This window comes from Cololabis saira, unplaced genomic scaffold (assembly GCF_033807715.1).
Source record: "Cololabis saira isolate AMF1-May2022 unplaced genomic scaffold, fColSai1.1 scf036, whole genome shotgun sequence".
Taxonomy (NCBI): Eukaryota; Metazoa; Chordata; class Actinopteri; order Beloniformes; family Belonidae; genus Cololabis; species Cololabis saira.
The window spans coordinates 278,726-294,748 of NW_026906200.1; the positions used below are offsets into that span (position 1 = coordinate 278,726).

Here is a 16,023-nt window from a genome sequence, read left to right on the forward strand (position 1 = left end):
CCACCACCAGACCCCAGCAAAATCACCACCAGTCCCCAGCAGCATAACCACCAGACCCCCAGCTTCCACCACCAGTCCCCGGAGGTGCGTGGAATCCCGGACCAGCTCGACCAGAGCCTCGTGGCGAGCCGAGCCGAGAATCAGGGGGCTTCATCCGCATTCTCGTGGCGCTGAGACCGCGGAGATCCAGCCGAGAATCGCGGGGCTTACATCTGCTTACCCCTCCCCTCGGCCCAGAGAAAAACACACCACAGCCGGTCCGGAGCCACTTAGCCTCAGGCCCGAAACAAGACCTTCAACCCGGAGAAAAACTGACAGGCAGCACGTCGCTGAAAGCCACTCAGCCTCGCGGCTCACCGTCCCGCTGCCCAAAAAACCCGGCTCACCTGGAGCCACCCAAAGACCCGGCTCACCGTCCGAACCCGGGGACCCGCTCTTAAGCCCCCCCCCAACCGGCCACCGGAGTGAAAGAGCCAGCCCGCTTACTTGGACGACCAGGGCCCTGGTACCCTAAACACCCAGACGCTCCTGGTACCATGGACAGCACTCTGTCAGATGCTCAGGCGTATATTGCTTTTCACTCATGTTCTGGTTTCAGGACCTTTTGTTAGGACCTTTGGTCAGCTTGTGCAAGGAAACAAATACTGTTGCTTCCATCTGGACAAACATTTAGTTCAGTAATAAAGAATAAAACGTCAGTTAAGTGTTTTGTAGTTGTAACTAAATATGGTAAACGCTCATATGCTTCTCATAGGCTCTGTGTGAAATTCTGAGTTTGTACACTATTAGATGTGGAAAGAAACACTTCCCACTATGTTTACTTTGCAGGAAACTAAACAAAACACTTCTTAACATAGTCATGAGGAGTTGTACAAATAATGACATCACTTTATGTTTGTTATTAAATGAGACAAGGGTAGTATCTCACAGTAGACTCATAATATAGCTGAAGTTGTATCTAGCAGAGGATGGTTTCGATCCATCGACCTCTGGGTTATGGGCCCAGCACGCTTCCGCTGCGCCACTCTGCTGAACCACCCACTGTTCCCAAAGTCTGGTCAGGGTCCAAACAGGGGGTCTAGAGTCTAAATGGACTCAGCAAGGTCTGTGACAGTACACACGCCGCCAGCATTGAGGCCGGTTAGCTCAGAAGGTCAGAGCATGGTGCTAATAACGCCAAGGTCATGGGTTCAATCCCCATACTGGCCAAACTGCTTACTCTGCATATCTTTAAAAACTTCAGACTCTAAAGATTGTATGTTCCATTGTTAGCTTTGGTGTGCGACAATAATTCGTCAAGTCTGATAATCACCTGACTTAAAGCTAAGAGGAAATAAAGATAACTCAAACATAATGAATTTAAGTTTATGAAGTGAGGAAAGCTTATTTGTATTACACATCTCATGTACAAATCAAAGTACTTTTCATAAAAAACATTTAAAAAATGAGAATACACATAACTCTCAGTGATGAAGTATAATCATCAAGCTTTAAAAAAGTCTCTACCACCAGACCCCAGGAGCACCCCAGCAGCTTCCACCACCAGACACCCAGCTTCCTCCCCCAGACCCCACTAGCTCGACCCCCAGCTTCCACCCCCAGACCCCACTAGCTCGACCCCCAGCTTCCACCCCGAGACCGCACTAGCTCGACCCCCAGCTTCCACCACCAGAACCCAGGAGCTTCCATCACCAGACTCCTGGAGCTTCCAGCACCAGACCCCAGGAGCATTCACCACCAGACCCCAGAAAAATCACTACCAGAACACAGGAGCTTCCACCACCAGACCCCCAGCTTCCACCACCAGTCCCCGAGTAGACTCATAATATAGCTGAAGTTGTATCTAGCAGAGGATGGTTTCGATCCATCGACCTCTGGGTTATGGGCCCAGCACGCTTCCGCTGCGCCACTCTGCTGAACCACCCACTGTTCCCAAAGTCTGGTCAGGGTCCAAACAGGGGGTCTAGAGTCTAAATGGATTCAGCCAGGTCTGTGACAGTTATCCCCCACTAGCTCGACCCCCAGCTTCCACCACCAGACTCCTGGAGCTTCCACCACCAGACCTCAGGAGCATTCACCACCATACCCCAGCAAAATCACCACCAGACCCCAGGAGTTTCCACCACCAGAGCTTCCAGCACCAGACCCCAGGAGCTTCCAGCACCAGACCCCAGGAGCTTCCACCACCAGAGCTTCCAGCACCAGACCCCAGGAGCTTCCACCACCAGACCCCAGGAGCTTCCACCACCAGAGCTTCCACCACCAGACCCCAGGAGCTTCCACCACCAGACCCCAGGAGCTTCCACCACCAGACCCCAGGAGCTTCCACCACCAGACCCCAGCAAAATCACCACCAGTCCCCAGCAGCATAACCACCAGACCCCCAGCTTCCACCACCAGTCCCCGGAGGTGCGTGGAATCCCGGACCAGCTCGACCAGAGCCTCGTGGCGAGCCGAGCCAAGAATCGGGGGGCTTCATCCGCATTCTCGTGGCGCTGAGACCGCGGAGATCCAGCCGAGAATCGCGGGGCTTACATCCGCTTACCCCTCCCCTCGGCCCAGAGAAAAACACACCACAGCCGGTCCGGAGCCACTTAGCCTCAGGCCCGAAACAAGACCTTCAACCCGGAGAAAAACTGACAGGCAGCACGTCGCTGAAAGCCACTCAGCCTCGCGGCTCACCGTCCCGCTGCCCAAAAAACCCGGCTCACCTGGAGCCACCCAAAGACCCGGCTCACCGTCCGAACCCGGGGACCCGCTCTTAAGCCCCCCCCCAACCGGCCACCGGAGTGAAAGAGCCAGCCCGCTTACTTGGACGACCAGGGCCCTGGTACCCTAAACACCCAGACGCTCCTGGTACCATGGACAGCACTCTGTCAGATGCTCAGGCGTATATTGCTTTTCACTCATGTTCTGGTTTCAGGACCTTTTGTTAGGACCTTTGGTCAGCTTGTGCAAGGAAACAAATACTGTTGCTTCCATCTGGACAAACATTTAGTTCAGTAATAAAGAATAAAACGTCAGTTAAGTGTTTTGTAGTTGTAACTAAATATGGTAAACGCTCATATGCTTCTCATAGGCTCTGTGTGAAATTCTGAGTTTGTACACTATTAGATGTGGAAAGAAACACTTCCCACTATGTTTACTTTGCAGGAAACTAAACAAAACACTTCTTAACATAGTCATGAGGAGTTGTACAAATAATGACATCACTTTATGTTTGTTATTAAATGAGACAAGGGTAGTATCTCACAGTAGACTCATAATATAGCTGAAGTTGTATCTAGCAGAGGATGGTTTCGATCCATCGACCTCTGGGTTATGGGCCCAGCACGCTTCCGCTGCGCCACTCTGCTGAACCACCCACTGTTCCCAAAGTCTGGTCAGGGTCCAAACAGGGGGTCTAGAGTCTAAATGGACTCAGCAAGGTCTGTGACAGTACACACGCCGCCAGCATTGAGGCCGGTTAGCTCAGAAGGTCAGAGCGTGGTGCTAATAACGCCAAGGTCATGGGTTCAATCCCCATACTGGCCAAACTGCTTACTCTGCATATCTTTAAAAACTTCAGACTCTAAAGATTGTATGTTCCATTGTTAGCTTTGGTGTGCGACAATAATTCGTCAAGTCTGATAATCACCTGACTTAAAGCTAAGAGGAAATAAAGATAACTCAAACATAAGGAATTTAAGTTTATGAAGTGAGGAAAGCTTATTTGTATTACACATCTCATGTACAAATCAAAGTACTTTTCATAAAAAACATTTAAAAAATGAGAATACACATAACTCTCAGTGATGAAGTATAATCATCAAGCTTTAAAAAAGTCTCTACCACCAGACCCCAGGAGCACCCCAGCAGCTTCCACCACCAGACACCCAGCTTCCACCCCCAGACCCCACTAGCTCGACCCCCAGCTTCCACCCCCAGACCCCACTAGCTCGACCCCCAGCTTCCACCCCGAGACCGCACTAGCTCGACCCCCAGCTTCCACCACCAGAACCCAGGAGCTTCCATCACCAGACTCCTGGAGCTTCCAGCACCAGACCCCAGGAGCATTCACCACCAGACCCCAGAAAAATCACTACCAGAACACAGGAGCTTCCACCACCAGACCCCCAGCTTCCACCACCAGTCCCCGAGTAGACTCATAATATAGCTGAAGTTGTATCTAGCAGAGGATGGTTTCGATCCATCGACCTCTGGGTTATGGGCCCAGCACGCTTCCGCTGCGCCACTCTGCTGAACCACCCACTGTTCCCAAAGTCTGGTCAGGGTCCAAACAGGGGGTCTAGAGTCTAAATGGATTCAGCCAGGTCTATGACAGTTATCCCCCACTAGCTCGACCCCCAGCTTCCACCACCAGACCCCAGAAGCTTCCACCACCAGACCCCAGCAGCTTCCACCCCCAGACCCCACTAGCTCGACCCCCAGCTTCCACCACCAGACTCCTGGAGCTTCCACCACCAGACCTCAGGAGCATTCACCACCATACCCCAGCAAAATCACCACCAGACCCCAGGAGTTTCCACCACCAGAGCTTCCAGCACCAGACCCCAGGAGCTTCCAGCACCAGACCCCAGGAGCTTCCACCACCAGAGCTTCCAGCACCAGACCCCAGGAGCTTCCACCACCAGACCCCAGGAGCTTCCACCACCAGAGCTTCCACCACCAGACCCCAGGAGCTTCCACCACCAGACCCCAGGAGCTTCCACCACCAGACCCCAGGAGCTTCCACCACCAGACCCCAGCAAAATCACCACCAGTCCCCAGCAGCATAACCACCAGACCCCCAGCTTCCACCACCAGTCCCCGGAGGTGCGTGGAATCCCGGACCAGCTCGACCAGAGCCTCGTGGCGAGCCGAGCCGAGAATCGGGGGGCTTCATCCGCATTCTCGTGGCGCTGAGACCGCGGAGATCCAGCCGAGAATCGCGGGGCTTACATCTGCTTACCCCTCCCCTCGGCCCAGAGAAAAACACACCACAGCCGGTCCGGAGCCACTTAGCCTCAGGCCCGAAACAAGACCTTCAACCCGGAGAAAAACTGACAGGCAGCACGTCGCTGAAAGCCACTCAGCCTCGCGGCTCACCGTCCCGCTGCCCAAAAAACCCGGCTCACCTGGAGCCACCCAAAGACCCGGCTCACCGTCCGAACCCGGGGACCCGCTCTTAAGCCCCCCCCCAACCGGCCACCGGAGTGAAAGAGCCAGCCCGCTTACTTGGACGACCAGGGCCCTGGTACCCTAAACACCCAGACGCTCCTGGTACCATGGACAGCACTCTGTCAGATGCTCAGGCGTATATTGCTTTTCACTCATGTTCTGGTTTCAGGACCTTTTGTTAGGACCTTTGGTCAGCTTGTGCAAGGAAACAAATACTGTTGCTTCCATCTGGACAAACATTTAGTTCAGTAATAAAGAATAAAACGTCAGTTAAGTGTTTTGTAGTTGTAACTAAATATGGTAAACGCTCATATGCTTCTCATAGGCTCTGTGTGAAATTCTGAGTTTGTACACTATTAGATGTGGAAAGAAACACTTCCCACTATGTTTACTTTGCAGGAAACTAAACAAAACACTTCTTAACATAGTCATGAGGAGTTGTACAAATAATGACATCACTTTATGTTTGTTATTAAATGAGACAAGGGTAGTATCTCACAGTAGACTCATAATATAGCTGAAGTTGTATCTAGCAGAGGATGGTTTCGATCCATCGACCTCTGGGTTATGGGCCCAGCACGCTTCCGCTGCGCCACTCTGCTGAACCACCCACTGTTCCCAAAGTCTGGTCAGGGTCCAAACAGGGGGTCTAGAGTCTAAATGGACTCAGCAAGGTCTGTGACAGTACACACGCCGCCAGCATTGAGGCCGGTTAGCTCAGAAGGTCAGAGCGTGGTGCTAATAACGCCAAGGTCATGGGTTCAATCCCCATACTGGCCAAACTGCTTACTCTGCATATCTTTAAAAACTTCAGACTCTAAAGATTGTATGTTCCATTGTTAGCTTTGGTGTGCGACAATAATTCGTCAAGTCTGATAATCACCTGACTTAAAGCTAAGAGGAAATAAAGATAACTCAAACATAAGGAATTTAAGTTTATGAAGTGAGGAAAGCTTATTTGTATTACACATCTCATGTACAAATCAAAGTACTTTTCATAAAAAACATTTAAAAAATGAGAATACACATAACTCTCAGTGATGAAGTATAATCATCAAGCTTTAAAAAAGTCTCTACCACCAGACCACAGGAGCACCCCAGCAGCTTCCACCACCAGACACCCAGCTTCCACCCCCAGACCCCACTAGCTCGACCCCCAGCTTCCACCCCCAGACCCCACTAGCTCGACCCCCAGCTTCCACCACGAGACCGCACTAGCTCGACCCCCAGCTTCCACCACCAGAACCCAGGAGCTTCCATCACCAGACTCCTGGAGCTTCCAGCACCAGACCCCAGGAGCATTCACCACCAGACCCCAGAAAAATCACTACCAGAACACAGGAGCTTCCACCACCAGACCCCCAGCTTCCACCACCAGTCCCCGAGTAGACTCATAATATAGCTGAAGTTGTATCTAGCAGAGGATGGTTTCGATCCATCGACCTCTGGGTTATGGGCCCAGCACGCTTCCGCTGCGCCACTCTGCTGAACCACCCACTGTTCCCAAAGTCTGGTCAGGGTCCAAACAGGGGGTCTAGAGTCTAAATGGATTCAGCCAGGTCTGTGACAGTTATCCCCCACTAGCTCGACCCCCAGCTTCCACCACCAGACCCCAGAAGCTTCCACCACCAGACCCCAGCAGCTTCCACCCCCAGACCCCACTAGCTCGACCCCCAGCTTCCACCACCAGACTCCTGGAGCTTCCACCACCAGACCTCAGGAGCATTCACCACCATACCCCAGCAAAATCACCACCAGACCCCAGGAGTTTCCACCACCAGAGCTTCCAGCACCAGACCCCAGGAGCTTCCAGCACCAGACCCCAGGAGCTTCCACCACCAGAGCTTCCAGCACCAGACCCCAGGAGCTTCCACCACCAGACCCCAGGAGCTTCCACCACCAGAGCTTCCACCACCAGACCCCAGGAGCTTCCACCACCAGACCCCAGGAGCTTCCACCACCAGACCCCAGGAGCTTCCACCACCAGACCCCTGGAGCTTCCACCACCAGACCCCAGCAAAATCACCACCAGTCCCCAGCAGCATAACCACCAGACCCCCAGCTTCCACCACCAGTCCCCGGAGGTGCGTGGAATCCCGGACCAGCTCGACCAGAGCCTCGTGGCGAGCCGAGCCGAGAATCAGGGGGCTTCATCCGCATTCTCGTGGCGCTGAGACCGCGGAGATCCAGCCGAGAATCGCGGGGCTTACATCTGCTTACCCCTCCCCTCGGCCCAGAGAAAAACACACCACAGCCGGTCCGGAGCCACTTAGCCTCAGGCCCGAAACAAGACCTTCAACCCGGAGAAAAACTGACAGGCAGCACGTCGCTGAAAGCCACTCAGCCTCGCGGCTCACCGTCCCGCTGCCCAAAAAACCCGGCTCACCTGGAGCCACCCAAAGACCCGGCTCACCGTCCGAACCCGGGGACCCGCTCTTAAGCCCCCCCCCAACCGGCCACCGGAGTGAAAGACGACCAGGGCCCTGGTACCCTAAACACCCAGACGCTCCTGGTACCATGGACAGCACTCTGTCAGATGCTCAGGCGTATATTGCTTTTCACTCATGTTCTGGTTTCAGGACCTTTTGTTAGGACCTTTGGTCAGCTTGTGCAAGGAAACAAATACTGTTGCTTCCATCTGGACAAACATTTAGTTCAGTAATAAAGAATAAAACGTCAGTTAAGTGTTTTGTAGTTGTAACTAAATATGGTAAACGCTCATATGCTTCTCATAGGCTCTGTGTGAAATTCTGAGTTTGTACACTATTAGATGTGGAAAGAAACACTTCCCACTATGTTTACTTTGCAGGAAACTAAACAAAACACTTCTTAACATAGTCATGAGGAGTTGTACAAATAATGACATCACTTTATGTTTGTTATTAAATGAGACAAGGGTAGTATCTCACAGTAGACTCATAATATAGCTGAAGTTGTATCTAGCAGAGGATGGTTTCGATCCATCGACCTCTGGGTTATGGGCCCAGCACGCTTCCGCTGCGCCACTCTGCTGAACCACCCACTGTTCCCAAAGTCTGGTCAGGGTCCAAACAGGGGGTCTAGAGTCTAAATGGACTCAGCAAGGTCTGTGACAGTACACACGCCGCCAGCATTGAGGCCGGTTAGCTCAGAAGGTCAGAGCGTGGTGCTAATAACGCCAAGGTCATGGGTTCAATCCCCATACTGGCCAAACTGCTTACTCTGCATATCTTTAAAAACTTCAGACTCTAAAGATTGTATGTTCCATTGTTAGCTTTGGTGTGCGACAATAATTCGTCAAGTCTGATAATCACCTGACTTAAAGCTAAGAGGAAATAAAGATAACTCAAACATAAGGAATTTAAGTTTATGAAGTGAGGAAAGCTTATTTGTATTACACATCTCATGTACAAATCAAAGTACTTTTCATAAAAAACATTTAAAAAATGAGAATACACATAACTCTCAGTGATGAAGTATAATCATCAAGCTTTAAAAAAGTCTCTACCACCAGACCCCAGGAGCACCCCAGCAGCTTCCACCACCAGACACCCAGCTTCCACCCCCAGACCCCACTAGCTCGACCCCCAGCTTCCACCCCCAGACCCCACTAGCTCGACCCCCAGCTTCCACCCCGAGACCGCACTAGCTCGACCCCCAGCTTCCACCACCAGAACCCAGGAGCTTCCATCACCAGACTCCTGGAGCTTCCAGCACCAGACCCCAGGAGCATTCACCACCAGACCCCAGAAAAATCACTACCAGAACACAGGAGCTTCCACCACCAGACCCCCAGCTTCCACCACCAGTCCCCGAGTAGACTCATAATATAGCTGAAGTTGTATCTAGCAGATGATGGTTTCGATCCATCGACCTCTGGGTTATGGGCCCAGCACGCTTCCGCTGCGCCACTCTGCTGAACCACCCACTGTTCCCAAAGTCTGGTCAGGGTCCAAACAGGGGGTCTAGAGTCTAAATGGATTCAGCCAGGTCTGTGACAGTTATCCCCCACTAGCTCGACCCCCAGCTTCCACCACCAGACCCCAGAAGCTTCCACCACCAGACCCCAGCAGCTTCCACCCCCAGACCCCACTAGCTCGACCCCCAGCTTCCACCACCAGACTCCTGGAGCTTCCACCACCAGACCTCAGGAGCATTCACCACCATACCCCAGCAAAATCACCACCAGACCCCAGGAGTTTCCACCACCAGAGCTTCCAGCACCAGACCCCAGGAGCTTCCAGCACCAGACCCCAGGAGCTTCCACCACCAGAGCTTCCAGCACCAGACCCCAGGAGCTTCCACCACCAGACCCCAGGAGCTTCCACCACCAGAGCTTCCACCACCAGACCCCAGGAGCTTCCACCACCAGACCCCAGGAGCTTCCACCACCAGACCCCAGGAGCTTCCACCACCAGACCCCAGGAGCTTCCACCACCAGACCCCAGCAAAATCACCACCAGTCCCCAGCAGCATAACCACCAGACCCCCAGCTTCCACCACCAGTCCCCGGAGGTGCGTGGAATCCCGGACCAGCTCGACCAGAGCCTCGTGGCGAGCCGAGCCGAGAATCAGGGGGCTTCATCCGCATTCTCGTGGCGCTGAGACCGCGGAGATCCAGCCGAGAATCGCGGGGCTTACATCTGCTTACCCCTCCCCTCGGCCCAGAGAAAAACACACCACAGCCGGTCCGGAGCCACTTAGCCTCAGGCCCGAAACAAGACCTTCAACCCGGAGAAAAACTGACAGGCAGCACGTCGCTGAAAGCCACTCAGCCTCGCGGCTCACCGTCCCGCTGCCCAAAAAACCCGGCTCACCTGGAGCCACCCAAAGACCCGGCTCACCGTCCGAACCCGGGGACCCGCTCTTAAGCCCCCCCCCAACCGGCCACCGGAGTGAAAGACGACCAGGGCCCTGGTACCCTAAACACCCAGACGCTCCTGGTACCATGGACAGCACTCTGTCAGATGCTCAGGCGTATATTGCTTTTCACTCATGTTCTGGTTTCAGGACCTTTTGTTAGGACCTTTGGTCAGCTTGTGCAAGGAAACAAATACTGTTGCTTCCATCTGGACAAACATTTAGTTCAGTAATAAAGAATAAAACGTCAGTTAAGTGTTTTGTAGTTGTAACTAAATATGGTAAACGCTCATATGCTTCTCATAGGCTCTGTGTGAAATTCTGAGTTTGTACACTATTAGATGTGGAAAGAAACACTTCCCACTATGTTTACTTTGCAGGAAACTAAACAAAACACTTCTTAACATAGTCATGAGGAGTTGTACAAATAATGACATCACTTTATGTTTGTTATTAAATGAGACAAGGGTAGTATCTCACAGTAGACTCATAATATAGCTGAAGTTGTATCTAGCAGAGGATGGTTTCGATCCATCGACCTCTGGGTTATGGGCCCAGCACGCTTCCGCTGCGCCACTCTGCTGAACCACCCACTGTTCCCAAAGTCTGGTCAGGGTCCAAACAGGGGGTCTAGAGTCTAAATGGACTCAGCAAGGTCTGTGACAGTACACACGCCGCCAGCATTGAGGCCGGTTAGCTCAGAAGGTCAGAGCGTGGTGCTAATAACGCCAAGGTCATGGGTTCAATCCCCATACTGGCCAAACTGCTTACTCTGCATATCTTTAAAAACTTCAGACTCTAAAGATTGTATGTTCCATTGTTAGCTTTGGTGTGCGACAATAATTCGTCAAGTCTGATAATCACCTGACTTAAAGCTAAGAGGAAATAAAGATAACTCAAACATAAGGAATTTAAGTTTATGAAGTGAGGAAAGCTTATTTGTATTACACATCTCATGTACAAATCAAAGTACTTTTCATAAAAAACATTTAAAAAATGAGAATACACATAACTCTCAGTGATGAAGTATAATCATCAAGCTTTAAAAAAGTATCTACCACCAGACCACAGGAGCACCCCAGCAGCTTCCACCACCAGACACCCAGCTTCCACCCCCAGACCCCACTAGCTCGACCCCCAGCTTCCACCCCCAGACCCCACTAGCTCGACCCCCAGCTTCCACCACGAGACCGCACTAGCTCGACCCCCAGCTTCCACCACCAGAACCCAGGAGCTTCCATCACCAGACTCCTGGAGCTTCCAGCACCAGACCCCAGGAGCATTCACCACCAGACCCCAGAAAAATCACTACCAGAACACAGGAGCTTCCACCACCAGACCCCCAGCTTCCACCACCAGTCCCCGAGTAGACTCATAATATAGCTGAAGTTGTATCTAGCAGAGGATGGTTTCGATCCATCGACCTCTGGGTTATGGGCCCAGCACGCTTCCGCTGCGCCACTCTGCTGAACCACCCACTGTTCCCAAAGTCTGGTCAGGGTCCAAACAGGGGGTCTAGAGTCTAAATGGATTCAGCCAGGTCTGTGACAGTTATCCCCCACTAGCTCGACCCCCAGCTTCCACCACCAGACCCCAGAAGCTTCCACCACCAGACCCCAGCAGCTTCCACCCCCAGACCCCACTAGCTCGACCCCCAGCTTCCACCACCAGACTCCTGGAGCTTCCACCACCAGACCTCAGGAGCATTCACCACCATACCCCAGCAAAATCACCACCAGACCCCAGGAGTTTCCACCACCAGAGCTTCCAGCACCAGACCCCAGGAGCTTCCAGCACCAGACCCCAGGAGCTTCCACCACCAGAGCTTCCAGCACCAGACCCCAGGAGCTTCCACCACAGGACCCCAGGAGCTTCCACCACCAGAGCTTCCACCACCAGACCCCAGGAGCTTCCACCACCAGACCCCAGGAGCTTCCACCACCAGACCCCAGGAGCTTCCACCACCAGACCCCTGGAGCTTCCACCACCAGACCCCAGCAAAATCACCACCAGTCCCCAGCAGCATAACCACCAGACCCCCAGCTTCCACCACCAGTCCCCGGAGGTGCGTGGAATCCCGGACCAGCTCGACCAGAGCCTCGTGGCGAGCCAAGCCGAGAATCAGGGGGCTTCATCCGCATTCTCGTGGCGCTGAGACCGCGGAGATCCAGCCGAGAATCGCGGGGCTTACATCTGCTTACCCCTCCCCTCGGCCCAGAGAAAAACACACCACAGCCGGTCCGGAGCCACTTAGCCTCAGGCCCGAAACAAGACCTTCAACCCGGAGAAAAACTGACAGGCAGCACGTCGCTGAAAGCCACTCAGCCTCGCGGCTCACCGTCCCGCTGCCCAAAAAACCCGGCTCACCTGGAGCCACCCAAAGACCCGGCTCACCGTCCGAACCCGGGGACCCGCTCTTAAGCCCCCCCCCAACCGGCCACCGGAGTGAAAGACGACCAGGGCCCTGGTACCCTAAACACCCAGACGCTCCTGGTACCATGGACAGCACTCTGTCAGATGCTCAGGCGTATATTGCTTTTCACTCATGTTCTGGTTTCAGGACCTTTTGTTAGGACCTTTGGTCAGCTTGTGCAAGGAAACAAATACTGTTGCTTCCATCTGGACAAACATTTAGTTCAGTAATAAAGAATAAAACGTCAGTTAAGTGTTTTGTAGTTGTAACTAAATATGGTAAACGCTCATATGCTTCTCATAGGCTCTGTGTGAAATTCTGAGTTTGTACACTATTAGATGTGGAAAGAAACACTTCCCACTATGTTTACTTTGCAGGAAACTAAACAAAACACTTCTTAACATAGTCATGAGGAGTTGTACAAATAATGACATCACTTTATGTTTGTTATTAAATGAGACAAGGGTAGTATCTCACAGTAGACTCATAATATAGCTGAAGTTGTATCTAGCAGAGGATGGTTTCGATCCATCGACCTCTGGGTTATGGGCCCAGCACGCTTCCGCTGCGCCACTCTGCTGAACCACCCACTGTTCCCAAAGTCTGGTCAGGGTCCAAACAGGGGGTCTAGAGTCTAAATGGACTCAGCAAGGTCTGTGACAGTACACACGCCGCCAGCATTGAGGCCGGTTAGCTCAGAAGGTCAGAGCGTGGTGCTAATAACGCCAAGGTCATGGGTTCAATCCCCATACTGGCCAAACTGCTTACTCTGCATATCTTTAAAAACTTCAGACTCTAAAGATTGTATGTTCCATTGTTAGCTTTGGTGTGCGACAATAATTTGTCAAGTCTGATAATCACCTGACTTAAAGCTAAGAGGAAATAAAGATAACTCAAACATAAGGAATTTAAGTTTATGAAGTGAGGAAAGCTTATTTGTATTACACATCTCATGTACAAATCAAAGTACTTTTCATAAAAAACATTTAAAAAATGAGAATACACATAACTCTCAGTGATGAAGTATAATCATCAAGCTTTAAAAAAGTCTCTACCACCAGACCCCAGGAGCACCCCAGCAGCTTCCACCACCAGACACCCAGCTTCCACCCCCAGACCCCACTAGCTCGACCCCCAGCTTCCACCCCCAGACCCCACTAGCTCGACCCCCAGCTTCCACCCCGAGACCGCACTAGCTCGACCCCCAGCTTCCACCACCAGAACCCAGGAGCTTCCATCACCAGACTCCTGGAGCTTCCAGCACCAGACCCCAGGAGCATTCACCACCAGACCCCAGAAAAATCACTACCAGAACACAGGAGCTTCCACCACCAGACCCCCAGCTTCCACCACCAGTCCCCGAGTAGACTCATAATATAGCTGAAGTTGTATCTAGCAGATGATGGTTTCGATCCATCGACCTCTGGGTTATGGGCCCAGCACGCTTCCGCTGCGCCACTCTGCTGAACCACCCACTGTTCCCAAAGTCTGGTCAGGGTCCAAACAGGGGGTCTAGAGTCTAAATGGATTCAGCCAGGTCTGTGACAGTTATCCCCCACTAGCTCGACCCCCAGCTTCCACCACCAGACCCCAGAAGCTTCCACCACCAGACCCCAGCAGCTTCCACCCCCAGACCCCACTAGCTCGACCCCCAGCTTCCACCACCAGACTCCTGGAGCTTCCACCACCAGACCTCAGGAGCATTCACCACCATACCCCAGCAAAATCACCACCAGACCCCAGGAGTTTCCACCACCAGAGCTTCCAGCACCAGACCCCAGGAGCTTCCAGCACCAGACCCCAGGAGCTTCCACCACCAGAGCTTCCAGCACCAGACCCCAGGAGCTTCCACCACCAGACCCCAGGAGCTTCCACCACCAGAGCTTCCACCACCAGACCCCAGGAGCTTCCACCACCAGACCCCAGGAGCTTCCACCACCAGACCCCAGGAGCTTCCACCACCAGACCCCAGGAGCTTCCACCACCAGACCCCAGCAAAATCACCACCAGTCCCCAGCAGCATAACCACCAGACCCCCAGCTTCCACCACCAGTCCCCGGAGGTGCGTGGAATCCCGGACCAGCTCGACCAGAGCCTCGTGGCGAGCCGAGCCGAGAATCAGGGGGCTTCATCCGCATTCTCGTGGCGCTGAGACCGCGGAGATCCAGCCGAGAATCGCGGGGCTTACATCTGCTTACCCCTCCCCTCGGCCCAGAGAAAAACACACCACAGCCGGTCCGGAGCCACTTAGCCTCAGGCCCGAAACAAGACCTTCAACCCGGAGAAAAACTGACAGGCAGCACGTCGCTGAAAGCCACTCAGCCTCGCGGCTCACCGTCCCGCTGCCCAAAAAACCCGGCTCACCTGGAGCCACCCAAAGACCCGGCTCACCGTCCGAACCCGGGGACCCGCTCTTAAGCCCCCCCCCAACCGGCCACCGGAGTGAAAGACGACCAGGGCCCTGGTACCCTAAACACCCAGACGCTCCTGGTACCATGGACAGCACTCTGTCAGATGCTCAGGCGTATATTGCTTTTCACTCATGTTCTGGTTTCAGGACCTTTTGTTAGGACCTTTGGTCAGCTTGTGCAAGGAAACAAATACTGTTGCTTCCATCTGGACAAACATTTAGTTCAGTAATAAAGAATAAAACGTCAGTTAAGTGTTTTGTAGTTGTAACTAAATATGGTAAACGCTCATATGCTTCTCATAGGCTCTGTGTGAAATTCTGAGTTTGTACACTATTAGATGTGGAAAGAAACACTTCCCACTATGTTTACTTTGCAGGAAACTAAACAAAACACTTCTTAACATAGTCATGAGGAGTTGTACAAATAATGACATCACTTTATGTTTGTTATTAAATGAGACAAGGGTAGTATCTCACAGTAGACTCATAATATAGCTGAAGTTGTATCTAGCAGAGGATGGTTTCGATCCATCGACCTCTGGGTTATGGGCCCAGCACGCTTCCGCTGCGCCACTCTGCTGAACCACCCACTGTTCCCAAAGTCTGGTCAGGGTCCAAACAGGGGGTCTAGAGTCTAAATGGACTCAGCAAGGTCTGTGACAGTACACACGCCGCCAGCATTGAGGCCGGTTAGCTCAGAAGGTCAGAGCGTGGTGCTAATAACGCCAAGGTCATGGGTTCAATCCCCATACTGGCCAAACTGCTTACTCTGCATATCTTTAAAAACTTCAGACTCTAAAGATTGTATGTTCCATTGTTAGCTTTGGTGTGCGACAATAATTCGTCAAGTCTGATAATCACCTGACTTAAAGCTAAGAGGAAATAAAGATAACTCAAACATAAGGAATTTAAGTTTATGAAGTGAGGAAAGCTTATTTGTATTACACATCTCATGTACAAATCAAAGTACTTTTCATAAAAAACATTTAAAAAATGAGAATACACATAACTCTCAGTGATGAAGTATAATCATCAAGCTTTAAAAAAGTCTCTACCACCAGACCCCAGGAGCACCCCAGCAGCTTCCACCACCAGACTCCTGGAGCTTCCACCACCAGACCTCAGGAGCATTCACCACCATACCCCAGCAAAATCACCACCAGACCCCAGGAGTTTCCACCACCAGAGCTTCCAGCACCAG

At 52.3% G+C, this 16,023-nt stretch overlaps 7 non-coding genes across 7 annotated transcripts; all 7 read left to right on the forward strand.

Moving 5' to 3' along the window:
* The first annotated feature begins 1,135 nt into the window (after nt 1–1,135).
* Nucleotides 1,136–1,209, forward strand: trnai-aau (transfer RNA isoleucine (anticodon AAU)). The gene has a single exon. It is a non-coding gene; the product is annotated as a tRNA-Ile (tRNA).
* A 2,251-nt stretch (nt 1,210–3,460) lies between these two features.
* trnai-aau (transfer RNA isoleucine (anticodon AAU)) lies at nt 3,461–3,534 on the forward strand. Its single transcript has one exon. It is a non-coding gene; the product is annotated as a tRNA-Ile (tRNA).
* A 2,332-nt stretch (nt 3,535–5,866) lies between these two features.
* Nucleotides 5,867–5,940, forward strand: trnai-aau (transfer RNA isoleucine (anticodon AAU)). Its single transcript has one exon. It is a non-coding gene; the product is annotated as a tRNA-Ile (tRNA).
* Nucleotides 5,941–8,276: 2,336 nt separating this feature from the next.
* Nucleotides 8,277–8,350, forward strand: trnai-aau (transfer RNA isoleucine (anticodon AAU)). The gene has a single exon. It is a non-coding gene; the product is annotated as a tRNA-Ile (tRNA).
* A 2,336-nt stretch (nt 8,351–10,686) lies between these two features.
* trnai-aau (transfer RNA isoleucine (anticodon AAU)) lies at nt 10,687–10,760 on the forward strand. The gene has a single exon. It is a non-coding gene; the product is annotated as a tRNA-Ile (tRNA).
* A 2,336-nt stretch (nt 10,761–13,096) lies between these two features.
* trnai-aau (transfer RNA isoleucine (anticodon AAU)) lies at nt 13,097–13,170 on the forward strand. Its single transcript has one exon. It is a non-coding gene; the product is annotated as a tRNA-Ile (tRNA).
* Nucleotides 13,171–15,506: 2,336 nt separating this feature from the next.
* trnai-aau (transfer RNA isoleucine (anticodon AAU)) lies at nt 15,507–15,580 on the forward strand. The gene has a single exon. It is a non-coding gene; the product is annotated as a tRNA-Ile (tRNA).
* Nucleotides 15,581–16,023: the final 443 nt, after the last annotated feature.